The sequence below is a fragment of the Hemiscyllium ocellatum genome, chromosome 11, assembly GCF_020745735.1.
Source record: "Hemiscyllium ocellatum isolate sHemOce1 chromosome 11, sHemOce1.pat.X.cur, whole genome shotgun sequence".
Lineage (NCBI taxonomy): Eukaryota > Metazoa > Chordata > Chondrichthyes > Orectolobiformes > Hemiscylliidae > Hemiscyllium > Hemiscyllium ocellatum.
Genome location: NC_083411.1, coordinates 100772247 through 100795150, shown reverse-complemented (window position 1 = coordinate 100795150; position 22904 = coordinate 100772247). Strand labels below are relative to the sequence as shown.

At 42.7% G+C, this 22904-nt stretch overlaps 1 long non-coding RNA gene across 1 annotated transcript; it reads right to left on the bottom strand.

Moving 5' to 3' along the window:
• Positions 1-679: 679 nt before the first annotated feature.
• On the bottom strand, positions 680-22569 carry LOC132820273 (uncharacterized). The gene is made up of 4 exons (XR_009645187.1): positions 22440-22569; positions 21653-21797; positions 5296-5399; positions 680-740 (listed from the first exon to the last, which is right to left on the bottom strand). It is a non-coding gene; the product is annotated as an uncharacterized LOC132820273 (long non-coding RNA).
• Between the last annotated feature and the right edge of the window lie 335 nt (positions 22570-22904).

Sequence of the window (22904 nt, the reverse complement as noted above, 5' to 3'; positions counted from 1 at the left end):
CACATGGTTATTTTCTAATGGGTCCTCCATTTCTCACTGTTTAATTGGGTTGAGGATTTGAGTGACAGTGAAATGCAGGGGGTGATCATGTATCAAGCAGGAAGATATTGAGATTGTGTTGGTTGACCATAGAGAGGTTATGGGTCATTAGGTACAATGGTGGGTTGTCACTATGAGGGATTGGACTCTGTGGTAGTGCTTCAGATAGTGGTTCGTTTTACAATTAACCAAGAGTTAGAGTTATTTAAATCCCTACTGAAAATGTGTTGCTGGTCAAAGCACAGCAGGCCAGGCAACATCTCAGGAATAGGGAATTCGACGTTTCGAGTAAAAGCCCGTTATTTAAATCCCTATAACATTTATAGCTAATTAGTAAACTGAGTTGGAATGCTCCAGTCCGTGGCTATATCTTAGGGTTGGCAACTTAACCAGTGAAACTCAGATGTCGGCTAATTGTCCATTGGAAGTTTTTGCTTCAAAACCACCCAAATCCATTCCTATGAAGACCAATAGTTAGCTGAGACTTTCAATGTGCTCAATTTGGGATAAATTTGAACACAGTTCAAGAGTCTCACAGTGTCCAATAAATTTAATATCAAGTAAATAAATAAATTATGAGCAAATTTATATCTTGTAAGTAACTTACCATAAACAGAAGCAGATAGCTAAAGATAGTTGCTGTCAATATTAGGAGAATCACTGACCAGTCTAACCACCGATGCATCTTTGCAAATAAATGCCTGTAATGGAAGAGGAAGAGATTATTCCTTGAATAGCCTGTCTTTCAGGTGTGATGCTCATCTTGTACTTGCTAACTGTTTTATGTGATTTCAATTTGGGTAGGGAAGAGGTCAAATACAATGGAGTACTCCTTTAACATTGATGTTTCGAGATTAATTCAATCACAGAAGATGGCCCAAGCACTGGCAAGCTTGGAGTTTTGTGTTTAGCTGAATAAGGCTAAGAACAGATATTATTTGGAAGAAGTGGATTTCTGTGTAAAACAATAAAATCATGAGGTGCATGGATAGGATAAATAGACAAAGTCTTTTTCCTGGGATGGAGGAGTCCAGAACTAGAGGGCACAGCTTTAGGGTGAGAGGGGAAAGATATAAGGGGCAACATTTTCACGCAGAGGGTGGTACGTGTATGGAATGAGCTGCCAGAGGCAGTGGTGGAGACTGGTACAATTGCAACATTCAAAAGGCATCTGGATAGGTATATGAATAGGAAGGGTTTGGAGGGATGTGGGCCGGGTGCTGGCAGGTGGGACTAGATTGGGTTGGTATATCTGGTCGGCATGGACGGGTTAGACCAAACGGTCTGCTTTCATGCTGTACATCTCTATGACTCTATGACTCTAGTGCTCAATCATCTCCTGTAATTGTACTTTATTCCTTAGGCAGGCCCATAAGTATCAATTTGGAAGAGGTATCTTGTACAAATTCGTCCTGTTTTGAGATGCAAGACTGGAAACAAGCTGTTTTGATCATATAATTAAAGAATTATGAAGGATTAGATCAGGGAGAATGTAACAAAATCAACTAGAATATTATTATTCAGAGGATGTAAGGAGGGCATCAGTCGTATAAATCTATGGCAACAAGAAAGGATGCCAGAATGTTAGTTTGTAAATATTTATTTGCATGAATATTCATATCACATAAATATTCATTTGTGCAATGTGAGCATCTCCATCAAGTCCTTCATAGATAATGCTGCCATGATGGATTTGTGCACTCAAGTCAGGTCTTTGAGCTGCTGCTGTCCATGTGATTATGTACAGCCACATTTACTGTGAATTATTTTCTTAGACGTCTGCTGTTGTTCCTCAACCACCTTGGCTCCTAAACTCCTTAAACTCCCTTCTTAGTCCACTCTAGCAAAAACTGCGCCCTCATTCCTTTGTAACTACCCTTATTTAAGTTTAGCATGATTGTTTCTGATCCAGATTCCTTCCACTCAAACTGAATGCTAAACCTATCAGACTATGATTGATTATTGCCAAGTGGATGTTTTACACTGAAAGAATTTATTAAATATGCCTCATTACAAAATAGCATGATCTCTGGTTGGATCCACAACCATTAGTATAAGACCACAAAATATAAGAACAGAATTCAGGCCATTTGGCCCATCGAGTCTGCTCCTGCATTCAATCATGGCTGCTAAGTGTCTCAACTCCATTCTTCCATTTTCTCTCCGTAATCCTTGATTCCCTTGATAGTCAAGACTCTATCTATCTCAGTCTTCAATGACCGAGCCTCCACAGCCTCCTGTGGCAATGAATTCCATAGATTCACCACTCTCAGGTTGAAGAAATTTCTCTTTATCTCCATTCTAAAAGATCTTCCCTTTACTCTAAGACTGTGCCCTTGAGTCCTCATCTCTCCTGCCAATGGAAACATCTTCTCAACATCTACTCCATCCAGGCCATTCTGTATTCTGTAAGTTGCAATTAAATCCCCCCTCATCCACCAAACTCCACTAAATATACACCCAGAGTTCTCAAACATTTCTCATATGTTAAGCTTTTTATTCCTAGGACCATTCTCATGAACCTTCTCTGAACGTGTTCCAGGGCCATTATATCCCTCCTGAGATATGGGGCCCAAAACGGCACACAATACTCCAAATGTGGTCTGACCAGAGCCTTAGACCCTCAGAAGTACATCCCTGTTTTTATTCTGTCCTGCGCACTATCCTGAACATACTATAAATTCTTCATCAGACTAAAGTCGCTCATGATTAATGTACAGGTTTATGTTTTTATATGGCCTCATTATCTCCTCAGTTATTCACTGCCCCACCATATAGCTACGATCAGGAGGGCCAAAAGACAACACCTATCACTGCTTCCTTTCTTTTTTTCTGACCTCCACCCTTACAAATTGCACCAACCCAAGATTATTTTCCTTGATTTTGTATTTATTCCACCTGATGGTAACAATACTAACCAACCAGCCTTTCCTTCTTGCCTGTCCTTTCAAAAATACACACACCCTGAATATTTAGTTCTCAGCTTTGATCTCCTTGTAAACATGTCTCTGTAATGGTTGTAAGATCACAGTCATTAACTTGTATTTGTTCACTCATTTATTCCATTGCTATGTACGTGGATCTTTTACACTGAAAGAATTTATTAAACCTGCCTCATTACAAAATAGCTCTTTATTCAAATAAAGAGCTAGAACCACGGAGAGGAAGTTGGCTGAGTGGGCAGAAAATGATGTAATGAACTGTTGTCTTTTTGGACAGGAAGAAGGTTCCCAGAAGTTGGTATAATCACCAGCCTTTCTTGATAGTTATTCATCAACTAGACTTAGGTGTAAAAGCACAGTTTCATAATTTGTATATGACTCAGATTTTGGGAATCTTGTGACCTTTGAGGAAGACGATAATAAACTTCCTTAAAGGTGTAAAGGACAAGACATGACAGATGAAATTTACTGAGGGAAATGGGGAGTGGTACAGTTTGGAAGGAAAAATAAGGAGAAAATAAATATAAGATAAAAAGGGTACAGGGAGTAAAATACCTGGGGATATGTATGCACAAATTCTTGAAGATAGCACAGCAGGTTGAAAAAGTGGTTAAAAGGCATACTGAATCCTAGTCTTTATAAATACAGGAATATAATTCAAAATCAAGGAAGTTATGATGTACCTCTAGAACACTTTGATTTAGCTTTTGATGAATTGTGTGTCAAAGTCTGGGCAGTGCTGTTTGAAAGGTATGAGGGTTTTAGATAGAGTACATAAAAGAATTAGGAGAATAGATCCAGGAATGAGGGACTTTAATGGTAGATTGCAGAAGCTGGATTTGTCTTCCTTAAGGCGTGGTCAGAGGTGATGTGATAGATGTGTTGAAATTTAAGGCAGTGTCTAAACAAAGCACATCTGTAATTAGCCATTGTCCATCGGAGAGTATTGGCATATCTTTTTTCTTCAGAGAGACAGAAATAGTTATAGTTTGAGTGGCAATCCTCCACATCAAATATGGCAGACCAGGAATCTCTCCTGCTTTTACCTCCTGCCATGGAACAATTAACAGGTTGATTATCAACCTGGTTAAATATTATAGTTCTGAAAAAGCATGGCCAGTAAGGCAGCATCCGAGGAGCAGGAGAATTGATGTTTCAAGCATAAGCCCTTCATCAGTAATTCCTGATGCTCGAAATGTCAATTCTCCCTCGGATGCTGCCTGACCTTCTGTGGTTTTCCAGCACCACACTCTTTGACTCTGATCTCCAGTATCTGCAGTCCTCACTTTATCCCTAGCAACCTGGTTAGCCATATCTTAGATATTCCTTCAATGTCCAGCAAGTCCTGCAGTGATACTTGAACACACTGCTTCAAGTTTAAGAGGCATGGGTATGATTTACTGAACCACAAGACCTTCACCTTGGCATAATATAGTCAAAACAAACTGTTCCTGTAAGTGAATGGGTCAAGAACTAGAAGAAACTGATATAAAGTGATGGACAAAACAATCAATAATAAAGAGGTGAAACTTCTTTTAAGTAAAGTGTCAGTATCTGGAAAGCACTTCCCAAGTGTGTGATGGTGGTGAATACTCTTGAGGTTGTTTCAAAAGGGAGTGGGATACGCATTTGAAAATAAACCTTTGCATGGCTTTGGTGAATTTGTTGAACTGTGAATGAGTTGAGTTGCTCTGGAACACTGAATGGCATAGACAAGAGGGACAGTGCGCAATAGCGATTCTATAATTCTAAATTTTACAGTCTGAAGTTTCTGTCATGATCTAAAAAGTGTTTTCATTCTACTGCCTTTCAAAATTAAACAAATTACATAGAAGCATGGGATAGCAAAACATTATGCTAAAAAGTTTTGGATTGGCCCTGGCCTCATGATAAATAGTTGAAAATGTGTTGCTGGTTAAAGCGCAGCAGGTCAGGCAGCATCCAAGGAACAGGAAATTCAACGTTTCGGGCCAGAGCCCTTCATCAGGATTCCTGATGAAGGGCTCTGGCCCGAAACGTCGAATTTCCTGTTCCTTGGATGCTGCCTGACCTGCTGCACTTTAACCAGCAACACATTTTCAGCTCTGATCTCCAGCATCTGCAGACTTCACTTTTTACTCATGATAAATATCCAAGTTTCTGTTCATAAAAATGCACTCCACCTAGCTGGGAGTGAAGACTCAATTACAAGAATAATCTTTGGTGCTGAGCAGGAGAAAAAAATCTAAGGTAAAAATTCAAAAACACAAGATGTATTTAATGAACAGAATGGAATGTTAAATATTAGAAGGATCTGTAAACATTTCATACTTACTCATTTAAGTTGCTGTAGTCATTGCGTAGTGCCCACCAACAGTAAAACCAGAAAACACTGATGCCAAAGGCACAGCACAAGATCAGACACCAGATATATGTGCTCTGTAATGATAGGACAGGTACTATTATACAAAGCAAAGATGATTCTATTACACACTGAAAGTCATGATATAAAGGCCTAGATTTTTGCCATGATTCTCTTAAAGTGAAAAGCTTGGATTGACAATTCAAGGAGCTTCTCAGTACTTGAACTTGGAACTTTGAGATTTTTATGTTCTACAGCAGAGAATGATGCAAGCCCTCACAAATCAGCTGACAAGCTTGGTCCTCATGATGTCATGTCAACATGGATTTCAGCATGTCATCCTTATTAACACTGGTAAGAATCCATTCATGATTTTAGCATTCTTTTTGAATAATGAAGTGTACAAAAACATAGCAACTCATGCATAAGTTTAAGTAAATAAATTCAAGAAGTGCTCAAATGTGATATATATGTTATGGGAAGTATACTAATGGTTAATGGATTAATGGTCTAGGTGAGATACTAACCTTTGCTTTTGCAACTCCTATGGAGGGCCCTCAATGTTGCCTCTGAGGAGGGTAAGGCAGTCACTACAGCAATGAGAATTGTGATGTCCTGCCTCATTGTGTATGTGCATACTGGGAATCATGTTTAAACTGTGCAACTCTGCCTAGGCACCAGTATCTTTCGAGCAGAAGATCTCTGGTGATTTCACTGGGAAGGTTTAAGGAGATGAGGGTATTGAGAAGCCATTGGTACCTTTACCCTCCTCAGATAACTTCCTTAGCCTTGAGCTGACCTACATAGAGTTAAAGGGGTGAGCTGCTGGTATGTATCAATTATCCATTCCAGCAATCACTGGGCTAACAAGGTGACCTGTAAAAGGTACACAACCACTGATGAATTCCATGAATGTCAGGACGTCTACCTATTCCAATGACTTTAATTAATGTCTCATGGTCTGACTGCATGGAATTGAGCCCTGGCCAATGTGGAGCTCTTCATGCTATTAGACCTTTCCATTCACAGTGCCAGAACACCCAGTGCCTTAGAAACTCTACTAAGTATCTACATATCTGTTGCTGACTGGAAAAATACTGAGCCATAAAAGGTGATCCCTGAGACACCATGTTTCTCCTTATCATTGACACGTTACTCCCTTCTCTGAAGGGGATTTCAGGCATGTCCTCCTGCACTCTGGTGCTGTGGTGTCACCCAGTGCACTAATATTATTTGTGCAATATCGCCCTGATGTGTTGGCATCTGAGTTGGAGAACTGTAGGCTTATAAAATGTGACACTGCCTCTTCAGACATCTCTTTTACTTCCCGGTCCCTGAAGAATGATCCTGGCTCATTGTGAGGGATGTGAGATGTTAACAAGTTATTTAACAAGCAATAATCCCAATCAATTAGCATCTTGCCACTTCCTAGTGAGAATCTTGCAACATTACTTGTGAAAAGCATGAAAGATGGTGGGCGTTGCTCGTAATGTCATGATGAGCCTCACCACACTTGTTACCTGATTCTGCCACACTTCTCACCATGTCATTTAGATCCCTCTAAAGTTTCTCCTGGGATGTCTACAGTTCTCTCAATAGGGCCAATTGTTTCCCAGGCCAGAGATTTAGAGATAATAAGTTTCAGTATCAATTTGAGAAATCACAAGTATGCTACATTGTTGTGGGAATTAGTTACTCATTTGGGTTGGATAGCTGGTTTGTGATGTTGAGTATCAGAGACAGAGAGATGTACAGCACAGAAACAGCCCCTTCAGTCCAACTCGTCCATGCTGACCAGATATCCCAACCCAATCTAGCCCCACCTGTCAGCACCCAGCCCATATCCCTCCAAACCCTTCCTATTCATATACCCTTCCAGATGCCTTTTAAATGCTGCAGTTGTACCACCCTCCACAACTTCCTTTGGCAGGTCATTCCATGCATGTACCACCTCTGTGTGAAAAAGTTCCGTCTTAGGTCTCTTTTATATCTTTCCCCTCTCACCCTAAGCCTATGCCCTCTAGTTCTGGACTTCCCCACCACACAGAAGAGACTTTATTTATTTATCATATCCATGCCCCTCTGTAAGGTCACCCCTCAGCCTCCAACACTCTAGGGAAAACAGCCCCAGCTTGTTCAACCTCTCACTGTAGCTCAAATCCTCCAACCCCGGCAACATCCATGTAAATCTTTTCTGAATCCTTTCAAGTTTCACAACATCCTTCTGATAGGAAGGAGAACAGAATTGCACACAATATTCCAACAGTGGCCTAACCAATGTCCTGTACAGCCACAACATGACCTCCCAACTCCTGTACTCAATACTTTGACCAATAAAGGAAAGCATACTAAACGCCTTCTTCATAATCCTATCTACCTGTGACTCCACTTTCAAGGAGCTATGACCCTGCACTCCAAGGTCTCTTTGTTCACCAACACTTCCTAGAAGCTTACCATAACTCCTGCTAATATTTGCTTTCCCAAAATGCAGCGCCTCTCATTTATCTGAATTAAACTCCATCTGCCACTTCTCAGCCCATTGGCCCATCTGGTCAAGATCCTGTTGTAATCTGAGGTAGCCTTCTTCGCTGTCCACTACACCTCCAATTTTGGTGTCATCTGCAAACGTACTAACTATACCTCTTATGCTCACATCCAAATCATTTATATAAATGATGAAAAGTAGTGGACCCAGCACCGATCCTTGTGGCACTCCACTGGTCACAGGTCTCCAGTCTGAAAAGCAACCCTCCACCACCACCCTCTGTCTTCTACCTTTGAACCAGTTCTGTATCCAAATGGCTAATTCTCCCTGTATTCCATGAGATCTAAACATGCTAACCAATTTCCCATGGTGAATCTCATTGAATGCCTTACTGAAGTCCATATAGATGACATCCACCACTCTGCCCTCATCAATACTCTTTGTTACATCTTCAAAATACTCAATCAATTTCCCACGCACAAAGCCATGCTGACTATCCCTAATTAGTCCTTGCCTTTCCAAATACATATACATCCTGTCCCTCAAAATTTCCTCCAACAACTTGCCCACCACTGACGTCAGGCTCATTGGTCTATAGTTCCCTGGCTTATCCTTGCTACCCTTCTTAAACAGTTGCACCAGGTTAGCCAACCTCCAGTCTTCCAGCACCTCACTTGTGACTATCAATGATACATATATCTCAGCAAGGAGCCCAGCAATCACTTCACTACATTCCCACAGAATTCGAGAATACACCTGATTAGGTCCTGAGGACTTATCCACTTTTATGTGTTTCAAGACACCCAGTGCATCCTCCTCTGTAATATGGACATTTTTCAAGATGTCACCACCTATTTCCCGACATTCGATATCTTCTTTGTCCTTTTCCACAGTAAACATTGATGCAAAATACTCGTTTAGTATCTTCCCCCATCTCCTGTGGCTCAATACAAAGGCTGCCTTGCTGATCTTTGAGGGGCTCTATTCTCTCCCTTGTTACCTTTTTGTCCTTAATGTACTTGTAAAAATGCTTTGGATTCTCCTTAACTCTATTTGCCAAAGCTATCTCATGATCCCTTTTTGCCCTCCTGACTTCCCTCTTAAGTATACTCCTACTGCCTTTATACTCTTCTAAGGATTCATTTGATCTATCTTGTCTATACCTGATATATTCTTCCTTCTTTTTCTTAACCAAACCTTCAACTTCTTTCGTCATCCAGCATTCCCTACACCTACCAGCCTTCCCTTTCACCTTAACAGGAACATATGATGTTGTAGCTATTTCGGAGACATAGAAAGAGCAGGAATGGATGTTGCAGGCTCCAGGATTTAAATCTTCCATAAGAACAGAGAAGGCAGTAAAGAAGTAAAGTATGTCCTTGTTAGTCAAGGACAGTAAAACGGTGGCTAAAAGAACTTTTGACGATGACTCGTCTACTGAAGTGGTATACAACTATTACAAAATACTAGTGTGGCCACATTTGGAATATTGTGTACAGTTCTGGTCACCCCATTACATGATGGATGTGGAAGCATTGGAAAAGATGCAGAGGAGATTTACCAGGATGTTGCCTGGTCTGCAGGGAAGGTCTTATGAGGAACGGTTGAGAGACTTGGGTCTGTTCTCATTGGAGAGAAGAAGGCTAAGAGGGGATTTGATAGACACATACAAGATGATCAGAGAATTAGATAGAATAAATAGTGAAAGTCTTTTTCCTAGGATGATGATGTCAGCTTGTACAAGGGGGCATAGTTACAAATTGAGGGGTGATAAATTTAAGACAGATGTCAGAGGCAGGTTCTTTACTCAGAGAGTGGTAAGGGTGTGGAATGCCCTACCTACCAATGTAGCTAACTCAGCCACATTAGGTGCATTTAAACAATCCTTGCAAAAGCACATTGGGTGATGATGGAAAAGAGTAGGGGGGTGGGCTTAGATTAGTTCACAGGTCGGCGCAACATCGAGGGCCAAAGGGCCTGTTCTGCACTGTATTGTTCTATGTTCTACGTTCTATACTGTCTCTGGACTCTTGTTATCTCATTTCTGAAAGCTTCCCATTTTCCAGCCACCCCTTTACCTGTGAATATCTGCTCCCAATCAGCTTTTGAAAGTTCTTGCCTAGAAACATAGATGACACTTGGAAGTAGCTGGAAGCAGTTTCAGTAGGCTACCAGAAACCAACGGTACTTTTTGATATGGAGTCATTAGCTTTGAGCTGGGGAATGTTTAAATGTGAAATGATGAAGGAAAGCTTAAGAAGTTGCTTAGTCAGATGATACTGGAAGAAACTCAAGAAATCACAGGAATCAGAAAAGCACAAACATTGAGGAAAATTAACTCTTGAGAGCTCTGGCGTATCATAATTTAAATCTCAGATCAAGTAAAGAGGCCCTCAAGATGTCTCCTTAGATGGAAATACAAGTAGAACAAATCATATTTCCAAAATATAATTGCCGTTGTAATATTTCTCTGTTTAATTCTTGTCAAGCAATAAAACAATTTTTGGTTTAAAATGAAGAATCTTGTGGTATAACTCTTCTAGTTAATAACTGGAAATTTGAACATGCTTTTCAACATTGCTCATCCCTACCAAGATCATAACAGAGCTCCCTGACGCAGTATGGGGTAAATTACACAAAATGGCAAAAGCTATCTCATTTAACTTGCACTGGTATGGTTCAGAGCTTTGAATGACAAAGATCCTCCATTGAGAGAGTGAGAAATCAAACAACAATTCATCACTCGGCACATGCAGGAATTGTGCTGTGCATCCACAGGATACAAGCCAAATAATGGAGCCTGGGCCAATCAGTCCGACAACTTAAAAAAAAGTAAGAAGTGAAATATCAGGTGCATTCATATAAAATAGACTTTATTGACAACATGGACAACAGTCTCACAAAGCAAAATGCCCAGTCATTGTAGAATGTGTTTGATTTTACTAATACTGAAATCATTGGGGGATAAAGGGATATAGGGGAGTCTATAACAGGCTGGTGATCTATCCTATCAGATTTCACCTCGGCAGTGAAGATTTGCCATATTTTGTTTAAGAAGCGACCCACGGAAATGCAGAAATGGGAGCACTGTCCTGAGCGACATGGGTTATTTTGCTATTTTTAAGGCTTGTGTATGTGACTGCCCTTCATACACAATGAAGCTTCTGTTCCCTTTGAAGTTCCAGATACATAGCAGAAAGATTCGTTTATTTGACTATATGTGTTTTCTTTTCATTTTGGTTGCATGTTTCCCCAGAATATACTTTATTCTTATCTCCTAATGGACAAGATCAGTCAAACTATTAGAATTAAACAAAGTTCAGTAATTCAAAATGAAGGTAACAATTATTTAATTATACCACAGCAAAAAGACTATTAATAGTTTATGTTATGATATAGTCATCTGCGTATACTCTACCTCATAACTGGCACATGATCAAGCATTTCAACAACAAAAAGTTCACATGAGTAAGAACACACCCAAGGCACAACATAAAACAATTTATAGCCTTGTTTTCCAGTTAGAACACAGATAAAGCTCCACACAACTTGCCATGGCAAAGCAATATGTACCATACCCCACTGATCACAATAATCAAAATGATTGAATTGAACTGAACCCAGGGGAGACTGCGCAGTTTTTTTTTATATATGGTTTTTTTGCATTTCCAATATTTGTTTAATGTATCAATTGCAATTCAACCTCAAATCCAAATAAAACCCTGCAATTTAACCCCAAATCCAAATAAGTAAGCACTGGCAGAGCTCAGTGCTTACTTATTTTAAATACTTATGGCATTTTACTCATTTTCAAGTGTGACACTGCACACAGGAATTTTGCAGTGAAACTGGTTACACTCTCAGGTCAGCCACTGCTGGGTATAACATTGTCAAGATGTTGGAGACAATAAAACTGCAGATGCTGGAATCCAAAGGAGACAAACAGGAGGCTGGAAGAACACAACAAGTCAGGCAACATCAGGAGGTGGAGAAGTCAACGTTTCGGGATCCTCCTTCTTCAGGAATAGGGGTGAGTGTAAGGGGAGCTGCAGATAAAGGGGGATGGAGAGAGAGTTTTGAGTGGGGAGAGGAGCGGAGTGGTGAGGTAATGATAGGTGAATACAGGTAGAGGGTACGGCCTGATTGGCTGATGGCAGGAATAAAACCAATTGGTAAATGGAAGGAAGAGTCAATCATAGGGATGGGAGGGAGGAGGTAGGCCTGGAAGGGGAGTCGCGGTATGGGAAGGAATGTTATTTGAAATTGGAGAATTCAATGTTGAGTCCTCTGGGCTGTAGCCTGTCCGGGTAGGTGAGGTGCTGTTCCTCCAATTTGTGGTCTGATTCGCTGTGGCAATGGAGGAGGCCAAGCATGGTCATGTTAGAAAGGGAATGGGAAGGGAAATTAAAATGGGCGGTGACTGGAAGGTCAGGTTGGCCCTTGTGGGCCCGGCTAAGATGCTTGGCGAAATGTGCCCTTCATTTACGTTTGGTCTAACTGATGTAGAGAAGACCACATTGGGAGCACCGGATACAGAAAATTTAGGTTGGAGGAGAAATGTGTGAACCTCTGTCTCATCTGGAAGGATTGTTTGGGACCCTGGATGAAGTTTTCCAATTTCAAATAACCTCCCTTCCCATTTCCTGACTCCCTTTCTAGCCCCGCCTTCTCCCTTCCATTCCTCTGATTGACCCTTCCTTCCAGCTACCAACCGGATTCATTTCTCCCATTGGCCAACCAGGCCATACCCTCTACAAGTGTTCACCTATCATTACCTCACTAATCCGGCCCTCTCCTCACCCAAAACCCTCCTCCACTCCCCCATTTATCTACAGCTCCCCTTACCCCCACCCCAGTCCTGAAGAAAGGTGATACCTGAAACATTGGGTATCACCTCCTGATGCTGCCTGGTTTGCTGTGTTCTTCCAGCCTCCTGCTTGTGTACATTGTCAAGAAGTCAGCAAGAGCAGAAATTCTTTGGTGAATAGTGGGTGAAATATAAAAAATGAGCTGTTGTCAAACTGAAATTTAACTTAGTTTCTTAAACTTTTTAGAAAGTTCATAAAGTTTTTGGGAGTTAACACCAATCAACTACAAATGAGCCATATTGCATTAAAGAAAAGATATGGTCTGTAGAAATAACAAATTGGAGTTAAGGAGATGCTAATGTGAAGAGATTGATAGACAAGGAAGACTAATAGCAATTTTACCTCAAATCAAACCAGATTGAAGTACAACATAGAAATTAGATACTCAGTAATTACATTATCAAATTTAAAATGTTAATAACAAGCTAATAAATGAAAGCTAGAAATGGCAAAAGTGGCTGCGTCATTTTAGTGATATGAATATGTATGTAAGCAGAGATATTCTGGTTTCTTGGTATTATTTCACCCCTGAACTATTTTCTGGAGACAGGATCTAGGGAAGATATGGTGCTATTCCCAGTTCCACACCCACACCAGATCCCAGCTCCCAGCCCTGCCGAGTTTTCACCAGCCCTCCAGACCTCCCCCTCACTGAGGACGAACAATCAGTCCTCAGCAAAGGACTCACCTTCATCCCCCTCCGTCCACACATCAATGAATTTAATACACGCCATAACGTCGAACAATTCTTCCGGCGCCTCCGCCTCCGAGCTTACTTTCACAATCAGGATTCCCGCCCACCTTCCGAGGACCCCTTCGCCCACCTCCAACACACTGCATCCACCTGGACACCCTGCGCTGGCCTATTACCTGCCCTCGACCTCTTCATTTCCAACTGCCGCCGGGACATTAACCGCCTCAACCTGTCTACCCCCCTCCCCCACTCCAACCTCTCACCCTCACAACGCGCCGCCCTCCAATCCCTCTGCTCCAATCCCAACCTCACCATCAAGCCAGCAGATAAAGGGGGCACAGTGGTAGTCTGGCGCACTGACCTCTACACCGCTGAAGCTAAACGCCAACTCGAGGACACCTCTCCCTACCGTCCCCTCGACCATGACCCCACCTCCCATCACCAAACCATCATCTCCCAGACCATACAGAACCTCATCACCTCAGGAGATCTCCCACCCACAGCTTCCAACCTCATAGTCCGGGAACCCCGCACTGCCCGGTTCTACCTCCTTCCCAAGATCCACAAGCCTGACCACCCCGGCCGACCCATTGTCTCAGCATGCTCCTGCCCGACCCATCGTCTCAGCATGCTCCTGCCCCACTGAACTCATCTCTACCTACCTCGACACTGTCCTATCCCCCCTAGTCCAGGAGCTCCCCACATACATTCAAGACACCACCCATGCCCTCCACCTCCTCCAAGACTTCCGTTTTCCCGGCCCCCAATGCCTCATCTTCACCATGGATATCCAATCCCTCTACACCTCCATCCGCCATGACCAGGGCCTCCAAGCCCTCCGTTTTTTCCTCTCCAGACGTCCCCAACTGTACCCTTCCACCGACACTCTCATTCGTCTGGCCGAACTGGTCCTCACCCTTAACAAGTTCTCCTTCAAATCCTCCCACTTCCTCCAGACCAAAGGGGTAGCCATGGGCACACATATGGGCCCCAGCTATGCCTGTCTCTTTGTTGGCTACGTAGAACAGTTGATCTTCCGTAATTACACCAGCACCACTCCCCACCTCTTCATCCAATCCATTGATGACTGCATTGGCACCACCTTGTGCTCCAGCGAGGAGGTTGAGCAATTCAGCAACTTCACCAACACATTCCACCCTGACCTTAAATTCACATGGACCATCTCTGACACCTCCCTCCCCTTCCTGGACCTCTCCATCTCCATTAATGACGACCGACTTGACACTGACATTTTTTACAAACCCACCGACTCCCATAGCTACCTGGATTACACCTCTTCCCACCCTACCTCCTGCAAAAATGCCATCCTGTATTCCCAATTCCTCCGCCTCCGCCGTATCTGCTCCCAATAGGATCAGTTCCATCATAGAACACACCAGATGGCCTCCTTCTTTAGAGACCGCAATTTCCCTTCCCACGTGGTTAAAGATGCCCTCCAACGCATCTCGTCCACATCCCGCACCTCTGCCCTGAGACCACACCTCTCCAACCGTAACAAGGACAGAACGCCCCTGGTGCTCACCTTCCACCCTACAAACCTTCGCATAAACCAAATCATCCGCCGACATTTCCGCCACCTCCAAAAAGACCCCACCACCAGGGATATACTTCCCTCCCCACCCCTTTCCGCCTTCCGCAAAGACCATTCCCTCCGTGACCACCTGGTCAGGTTAATGCCCCCGTACGACCCACCCTCCCGTCCTGGCACCTTCCCCTGCCACTGCAGGAACTGTAAAACCTGTGCCCACACCTCCTCCCTCACCTCTATCCAAGGCCCTAAAGGAGCCTTCCACATCCATCAAAGTTTTACCTGCACATCCACTAATCTCATTTATTGTATCCGTTGCTCCCGATGCGGTCTCTTCTACATTGGGGAGACTGGGCGCCTCCTAGCAGAGCGCTTTAGGGAACATCTCCGAGATACCCACACCAATCAACCACACCGCCCCGTGGCCCAACATTTCAACTCCCCCTCCCACTCTGCCGAGGACATGGAGGTCCTGGGCCTCCTTCACCGCCGCTCCCTCACCACCAGACGCCTGGAGGAAGAACGCCTCATCTTCCGCCTCGGAACACTTCAACCCCAGGGCATCAATGTGGACTTCAACAGTTTCCTCATTTCCCCTTCCCTCACCTCATCCTAGTTCCAAACTTCCAGTTCAGCACTGTCCCCATGACTTGTCCGGACTTGTCCGACCTGCCTAACTCCTTTTCCACCGATCCACTCTACCCTCTCCTCCCTGACCTATCACCTTCATCTCCTCCCCCACTCACCCATTGTACTCCATGCTACTCTCTCCCCACCCCCACCCTCCTCTAGCTTATCTCTCCATGCTTCCAGCTCACTGCCTTTATTCCTGATGAAGGGCTTTTGCCCGAAACGTCGATTTCGCTGCTCGTTGGATGCTGCCTGAACTGCTGTGCTCTTCCAACACCACTGATCCAGAATCTGGTTTCCAGCATCTGCAGTCATTGTTTTGACCCTGCTGTGAAGCTTACTCACGCAAGCAATTGGTAGCCAACTGAGCTTGTTCAAAGCCTATGAAAATGTTTTGTCAGAGACTGACCCCAAGAGGCACTAAGGAACAGCGCAGTTGGCTGGAGGTGGTCTCTGGGTGGAAGACCATCGGTGGTGTAGCACTCCAGGCAGGCTTTAAGACCTTACTGCTTGCCTGCTTTTAATTACAGCTGCAGCTCACTCTGTGGAGATATTCCCCATTATTCCTGCCTTCCTCACTCCACTCCCTCCTCTCAATGATAACCTGCTGTTCATCGGATTTTTTGTTTTTAATCGTGGGTGCCTTGATTATTTCTTCAATACTGGAGTACCACCCATTGGGATGATCATGGCTAAGTGGTTTCTCCCAGGCATGGACTTTGACACTCTTTCTGATCCTGGTGTCGCCATTCTGAAGTTCCCAGGGAAAATTTTGCTCATAATTATAGCAAGTGACAAATTAGCAATGTATTAAGCATTATGACAAAGGTCGCATTAGAGAAGTTGGACAGATTTCTTGCCTGGATAAAAACTTTGCATACTAATGTATAGAACATAATAAACAAGGAGAAGAGCTGACAAGGTGAGGACCTGAGATAGGCATTCAGTATCACTGAGAGAAGTGGACCCTGTGGCACTCAATCTGGGCAGAGCCTTATTAGAACAGAGAGCACAGAAGGGTTGTGAAGGTTTGTAGCTCAGGTTGAGGTTTAGGGTGTAGGTTTGCTCGCTGAGCTGTAGGTTTGATATCCAGACGTTTCATTACCTGGCTAGGTAACATCATCAGTGGGGACCTCCAAGTGAAGCGAAGCTGTTGTCTCCTGCTTTCTATTTATATCTTTCTCCTGGGTGGGGTTCCTGGGGTTTGTGGTGATGTCATTTCTTGTTCGTTTTCTGAGGGGTTGACAGATGGCATCTAGATCTATGTGCTTGTTTATGGCGTTGTGGTTGGAGTGCCAGGCCTCTAGGAATTCTCTGGCATGTCTTTGCTTAGCCTGTCCCAGGATAGATGTGTTGTCCCAGTTGAAATGGTGTTTTTTTTCATCCGTGTGTAGGGTTATGAGGGAAAGGGGGTTGTGTCTTTTTGTGGCTAGTTGGTATTCATGTATCCTGGTGGCTAACTTTCTTCCTGTTTGTCAAGCAGACAAAACACAGCCAGAAACCCTAACCACCTTACCACATATCAAAAAAGTTTCAGAAATGACAGCCAGACTACTGAGACCCCTCGGAATCCTGGTAGCACACAAACCCACCAACACTCTCAAACAAAAACTAACAAACTTAAAGACCCAGTACAACCCATGGACAAAACCAACGTCATCTACAAAATTCCACGCAAGGCCTGCCACGAACATTACATAGGACAAACAGGAAGAAAGTTAGCCACCAGGATACATGAACACCAGCTAGCCACAAAAAGACACGACCCCCTCTCCCTCATGGCCCCACACACGGATGAAAAAAAACGCCATTTCGACTGGGACAACACATCTATCCTGGGACAGGCTAAGCAAAGACAAGCCAGAGAATTCCTAGAGGCCTGGCACTCCAACCACAACGCCATAAACAAGCACATAGATCTAGATGCCATCTATCAACCCCTCAGAAAATGAACAGGAAATGACATCACCACAAACCCCAGGAACCCCATCCAGGAGAAAGATATAAATAGAAAGCAGGAGACAACAGCTTCGCTTCACTTGGAGGTCACCACTGATGATGTTACCTAGCCAGGTAATGAAACGCCTAGATATCAAACCTATAGCTCAGCGAGCAAACCTACACCATAAAGAGCACAGAACATTACAGCGCACTACAGGCCTTCTGGCTTTCAATGTTGCGCTGCTTTGTGGAACTAATCTGATGCTCATCTATTCAATGACCATTTAAATGCTCTTAAAGTTGGTAAGTCTACTGTTGCAAGCAGTGCGTTCCATGCCCCTACTACTCTCTGAGGAAAGAAACTACCTCTGACATCTGTCCTATATCTATCACCCCTCAATTTAAAGCTATGTCCCCTCGTGCTAGCCATCGCCATCTGAGAAACAAGGATGTCATCTAACCCTCTAATTATCTTGCATGTCTCAATTAAGTCACCTCTCAACCTTCTTCTCCCTAAAGAAAACAGCCTCAAGTCTCTCATAAGACCTTCCCTCCATACCAGGCAACATTCTACTAAGTCTTCTCTGAAACCTTTCCAAAGCTTCCCCATCCTTCCTATAATGTAGTGACCAGAAATGTATGCAATACTCTAAGTGCGGCCTCACGAGAGTTTTGTACAGCTGCAGCATGACCTCATGGCTCTGAAACTCAATCCCTCTACCAATAATAGTTAACACACCGTATGCCTTCTTCACAACCCAGCACGGTGGCACAGTGGTTAGAACTGTGATCTCATAGCGCCAGAGACCCGGGTGCAATTCCACCCTCAGGCAACTGTCTGTTTGGAGTTTGCACATTCTCCCTGTGTCTGCGTGGGTTTCTTCTGGGTGCTCTGGTTTCCTCCCACTGTCCAACATTGAAATCCCAGGTACCAACCCATGCTGCAAGTTCACCCACCTTATTCCGAATGCTTCTGGCATTGAAGTAGACACCTTCCTGCTTGCTGGTGAACTCTTATGACCTTGAAACCATATTTCTGACCTCACTATTCTCAACCTCCTGGACACTGGAACTACAATTTACATTCCTATCCCCCTGTTGAATTAATTTAAACCCTCCCGAATAGTATTAGCAGATTTCCAGCCTGGGATATTGGCACCCCTCTGGTTCAGGTATAAACCATTCTGTTTGTAAAGGTCCCACCTGCCCCAGAATGTGCCCCAATTATCCAGGTATCCGAAACCTTCACTCCTGCACCATCCCTGTAGCCACGTGTTCAACTTCTCTCTCTCCCTATTCCTTGCCTCACTAGCACGTGGCACGGGCAACAAGCCAGAGCTAATAACTCTAGCACTAAGTTCCCACCCTAGCTCCCTGAATTTCTGCCTTGTATCCCCATCCCATTTCCTACCAATGTTGTTAGTACCTCTGTGGACCATGACTTGGGGCTGCTGCCACTCCCCCTCAAGGATCCCAAAAACACAATCCGAGACATCACGAACCCTGGCACCTGGGAGGCAACACACCAATCATGTGTCTCTTTCATTCCCACAGAACCTCCTATCTGTCTCCCTAACGATGGAGACCTCAATGACTAATGCTTTGCTCGTGCCACCTTTCCCTTCTGAGCAACAGGGACAGACTCTGTGCCAGAGACCTGTGACCCATTGCTTACCCCTGGTAAGTCATCCCCCCAACAGTATCCAAAACAGTACATTTGTTATAGAGGGGAACAGCCGCAGGGGTTCCCTGCAGTGCCTGCCCGTTCCCTTTCCATCCCCTGACTGTAACCCATCTGCCTTTTTTCTTGCACCTGAGGTTGCGATTACCTCCATGTAACTCCTCTCAATAACCCCCTCTACCTCCAGAATGATCCGAAGTTCAACCAGCTCCAGTTCCAGTTCCCGTTCCCTAATATTCATTCGACCTGGTTTGAAATTGGTCCTTCATTACAGAGGGAGGTTTTGGTGATTCTCTGTTCAGTGGTTAAGGTCTTTTCTACATTTCAAAATAGTATATAATTTAGTGGTAGAGTTAATAAAATATACAAAAGGCAAATGCTTGTAAATGAATAATATAATAAGAAGCAGTATGAGATCGGGGAGGTTTCAAACAGGGAGGGAAAGCAATAGAAATTTTCAAGTTTGGGAGATGAAAATCAGAAGTATGATCTCACTGGAAAAAACCCACAAGGAGAGTCGAAACTGAAAAGCTACACAATTGGTATGACTTTCAAAACATTCAACAGTAGAGAAATGTAACTTCAACAAGTGGGTCTGGGAGCTCGTGTGAGGTGCGTGACAGCATTGGTAAGCAAGGCCAGGAGAGTATTAACAATGCATGCAACAATAATTCAATAATAATCATGGATGATTTTTAATCTACATATTGACAGGGCAAATCACATTTGCAATGAAATTGTGGTGGTTGAACTCCTGGTGGGTATACTACATGAATGTTTAGACCATCTGAAAATCTGTAGCCCAGTGATGTCTCAGAACTTTTCCATGAGAGACAGACAATTGATTATGTATAGCTTAAGGGGCTGTAGATATGGCAGGTTCTCTATGAACGACAACCACCCACATTCAGATTGAACATATGCTGTTGGCTTTATTTTACAGGACACTCTGGCCATCTTTCCAACTGAGATAATCAATTCCAAAAGATCAGACAGCACCATCATCTTTTGGTGACTGTTAATTTAAAAGGTAGAGTCTGTGTTTGAACAAGTGATAGCTTAACTGACATCCAAGTGCTCCACCACAAAGCTAGAGACCCTCCCCAAAAACTTTTCTGTCATGAAAGCTCAACCTAGTGTTATAACATTCGTAAGAGGAATATGAGTGATGGATTAATATTGGCAGAGGCTGTATTTTCAGAAGAGAGAATGGAGAAGACCTGAAGCCACAATATGAATTGTCCATAGGTCTCATGCTAGCAAAACTCAAGGATGGAAAACATGTATTGATATGTTAGAGAGGTTTGTAGCAAATGTAATTTTGATGGGTGACCTTAATTTTCATAAAAATGTTAAAAAGCAGAGTAGCTTAAGTTAGAAAGATCATAAATTACTTGATTGCATTCTAGCCGGTGTTCTGGAGCTATATGAAAAGGACAGACTGCTCTAGGTTTAATAATAACTAACGAACTAAATTTAGTCCATAATCTGTGATAGAACAGTGGCCATAACATGACTGAATTCAATGTGATGTTTGAAAAGGAGAAATTTCATAATGTTTATCGGGTTCCAAATTTTGTTAAGCTTCATTTTAATAGGGTGAAATAGAGACTGATGATGTACAAAATGTAAAATCTATTATTAGTTAAAACTGTTGATTAATAGTGGGTTATTTTTAAGGACGCACTTAGCCTAAACAACCAGTATGTCAAAAACCAAGTTTGTACAACATCTGTACAACTCTGCACAGTTTTCACTTTCTCATTAAACAGTGTATGCTTGTATTAATCTTAGAAGGAATGCAGCTTAGATTCAGCATAATAGTAACAGGACTCCAAGCATTGGTTAATGAGAAGAGAGACTATATAAACTAGCTGTACTCCTTGAATATAGATGGTTAAGTGAGGACTTGATTAAGACTTTAATATTTTGAAAACAATTGATACATTAGATTAAGTAATACATGTTCTGCCAAATGGAGTCTAGGAGAGGGAGACATAACCTGAGAATCTAAGTCGGGCCATTCTCTACGCAAAAGGTTGTAGAAATACAGAACTTTTTCCCACAAAAAGTAATAAATTATATCTTGATTAATAAATTTAAATCTGAGATGGATTTTTGATAACTAAGGCTAGAAAAAGATACAGAGCAAAGGTCTGTAGATAGACTTTGAATGTAATTTAGCAATAATTTCATTGAATGGCAGTAGATCTTGTAGACTGAATTTGTGTCTTGCAGTAGATCAACTAGAATCTAATGTTAACATAACAACATAAATCTGGAAAACATTAGAAAAAATAAATAACAGTTGTTATAGCCAACTCTTGAAATGTTTTAAGCACAATTTGGCTCTTCTGGGATGAATGAGGCAATTTCCTTAAGAAAATGAACACAAGTAACACAAATTTTCATGAAAAGTCATAAAATGGTTCCCCTGTATTAAATAAACAGTAATTGTCCTCTGTGGAACTCAGGATTGTACCTTTTTGTTAAGTTGTGGTGGATAATTTTTCCATTGGCAGCCATAAATGCCAGTAACACAAACTAAACAAAGTTTCTTCAACTGAAGCACAGTCAGCCTTTCCATCATCAAGCACTCTCTACTTCTCTGCCTTTAAATTCACAGTCTAGGATAAAAAAAGACAGAAAAGTAAAAAATAAAACACATCAGAATAAAATATTTCCACAGTTTCTTGAATGAAACAGAACAATTATATCCCACCCACTGTTCCTCATTACACAATATCTGACATACCTTCTTCACTCACTTGCCAATTTCCACACCATACCCTCACACATCAGTTGACAAGGTCCCCAATCGTGTCTCTCATTTCCTACAGTTCTGCTTTCAGCTCTTCTATTCACAACCACAACTGTGACATAAGTCTGCTACTCTCGCCTGCCACTCCATTAGCCTTTGATTTTAACAGATCATCCTTTGCTGGTTCTGCTAACGCCCGAATGATGCTACCCCTTCCCCTCTCATTTCATCATTCTAAAAGGACAACTCCCTCCACCATCAACCTAACAAACTTAATATAAGTGAAGAAATCGCAGCTCATCTCTTGATTAGCTGTTTTATAAACTTCCAGACCAACACTGACTTCAACAGTAATGTATAGAATCCCTATAGTGTGGAAACAGGGGCAACAAGTCTACACCAACCCTCCAAAGAGTAACCCAACCAAACCTGTTCGCCATTACTCTGCCTTTACCCTGACTAATGCATATCCCTGAGCACTATGGGCAATTTAGCATGGCCAACTCACCTACTCTGTACATCTTTACATTATGGGAGGAAATCCATAAAGACACAGGGAGAATGTGCAAACTCCACAGTCAATAGCCTGAGCCTAGGTCCCTGGTGCTGTGAGGCAGCAGTGTTAACCACTGAGCCATCGTGCTCGCTCACATTCTGCTTTCTTTTTTTTGTAGGTTTCAGTTTTACCTTTGTTTGTTTCTTGTTTTGGCTTTCAGACATTCATCATCTTGGTAGTTCCACCTCCTTTAGATACATTCTTTAATTCCCACTACCGCTCCCTTTGGCCCTCTGCCCATTAATCGTTTGTCATTTAATCTATCCTACTTTCCATACAACCACAGGTCTTCCCTTCAGTTCTGTTTCCACCCTAGTCCCAATCAGTTGTGTCAAATCTGTTGCATTTCTATCTTTTCCCAGAGTATTTGAAAGTGAATTTAAATCTGCTTCTCTGTTCAGAGATGCTCTCTGACCT